At 32.6% G+C, this 1,990-nt stretch overlaps 1 protein-coding gene across 1 annotated transcript in view; it reads right to left on the bottom strand.

Moving 5' to 3' along the window:
- LOC105451671 overlaps window positions 1–1,990 on the bottom strand; it is a 4,655-nt gene that overhangs the window by 2,142 nt on the left and 523 nt on the right. The window lies entirely within an intron of this gene.

The following is a 1,990-nucleotide window of genomic DNA, read 5'->3' as shown; positions in this document are numbered from 1 at the left end:
CACGTCTATACATAAAAAAAAGAGAATTCACAAAAGAAAGATCGTGCACGTAATTCACACAAGATTTGAATCAGAACAGTAACCGGCGTTCAACGCGCACCACCGCAAACGGTACAGATAATCTTACACTAGTAAATTACAACGATACGTTCCGCTGAACGATTCGAGAAGCTCTGAGGCTTCCGAAAAGGTTTGCAATTATCGGATCGCTCGGAGGGGCGCTGACGTGCCGACGCACTGGCCGTGCTCCGGTATAGGCCAATTGGAGCGCTTAGTTCAAACTATGCCGAACAGGCGCTATTAGCTTGATCTTAAGTAAAACGTCAGGACAAGGTCACCTTTAATTTTGTAAATAGAACTCCCTACTTTGCAAATTCTTGTAGCACTTCTTCAGACTTTTCAAAGCATTATAATTTTATCACTTTAAGTAAGCCGTTTCAATGTTATCGAACTTTTCATGACAAGATATCTTGCCAATCAAGGCAAGATCTAAGAAGTATACTTGGTTAACTGAAAAATCTTATGGTCTTGCCTTGGTCGGCTGGATGTACTCTTTAGATGTTGCCTTGGTTGGTTGGATCATCTTCCGATTAGGATTTCTAAGTATTCGGATATCCAGATATCAATTCGAATTTTAAAACCGGGTTATTCAGGTAACCCAGATATCAAAATTATTTCGATCCGGATCTAAATTTGGATAAAATACATCCGCTATGTATTTTTATGTTATTGTAATTTTAAAATAACACAAATTTATTTTTTGAAAAATGCATTTTAATTTATTTATTATATTTAAAACTATACTCTTTTAGCTTACACATTTTTTTACTCTCATATTTAGTTATCAAATTTAAATCCAAATTCGAATCCAAATCTGCTACAAACTTAAATTCGATTTTGAATCTTTTGTTGCAAAACCAGATTCGAATTCGAAATACAGATCCAGATCAGATACTTTTATTATTTGGGTATCTTAGAAGATTTAGGTATCCGGATAATCCGAATTTGAAGCGTCACATTTATTCGTAATCCGGATAGCGTCAAATCCGAATGAATCTTGAAGCCCTATTTCCGATCTTCTGGACTAGACATCTTATTATAAAAAACTCGACAACATTGAAACAGCTTATTTAAAATTAATAAAATTATAATGCTTTAAAAAGATCAGAAGAAGGGTTACAAGAATTTGTAATAAAAAATAGCGAGTTCTATTAAAAAATTCTAGGTGACCTTGCCGACGTCATTCAAGGTCAAACTAAGCACCAGTAAATAGATCTTTTGAAACCCGACAACTTTTATGTGAAACACTTTTTCCTACAATGCTTAGCTTTCGAGATATTTTACTGTCCCGATACTTTTTATACTCTTTGCCAAACCGGAACTTTTTGCACACCCTGTACATATCTTGAGTATTTCTAAATATCTGATTCAAGATTTTGTGACTTAAAATACGCAAGAAAACATAAAAGTAAACGTAAAAAAATACATCCGTGAGTTTTAAAGATTCACTTTTTTCTCACTTTTCTTTATTTTCTCCGCCACAGACATAATTTTCATGATCATTTTTGGATTCTACGATTCAAAGTACATGAAAATATGTACGATTTAATTGATCACCTTGCAGTTTCCAAAACCTCAATTTTACATACATACTCTTTTAGGGCGTTAAGGGGGTATTCTAATCTAGAGGCCAAATTTTTATGCTATTTTTGCAAATTAAAAAAAAAAGTATAAAGTTTTTTTGAGTTTTTTCCTACGTTTTCCTATATGTACTTATACATATTTAAAGCATGTTTCAAAATATTTGTATTTAAAAATAACTATAAATAAGCGCTGTATACAATATATACTGAGGTCATGAAAAAAAAAGATTGTTCCACGGTACCCATAATTCCGGCTGTTCTGCTCATTTAAAATGAAAAAAATTAAAAAAATTCTTAATTAGTATAAGTTTGGCTATAGCTGGTACCAGAACATAAATAAAATATTA

This window comes from Wasmannia auropunctata, unplaced genomic scaffold (assembly GCF_000956235.1).
Source record: "Wasmannia auropunctata unplaced genomic scaffold, wasmannia.A_1.0 LD336048.1, whole genome shotgun sequence".
In the NCBI taxonomy this organism is placed as follows: domain Eukaryota; kingdom Metazoa; phylum Arthropoda; class Insecta; order Hymenoptera; family Formicidae; genus Wasmannia; species Wasmannia auropunctata.
This window is presented reverse-complemented; position numbering and strand designations above follow the sequence as displayed.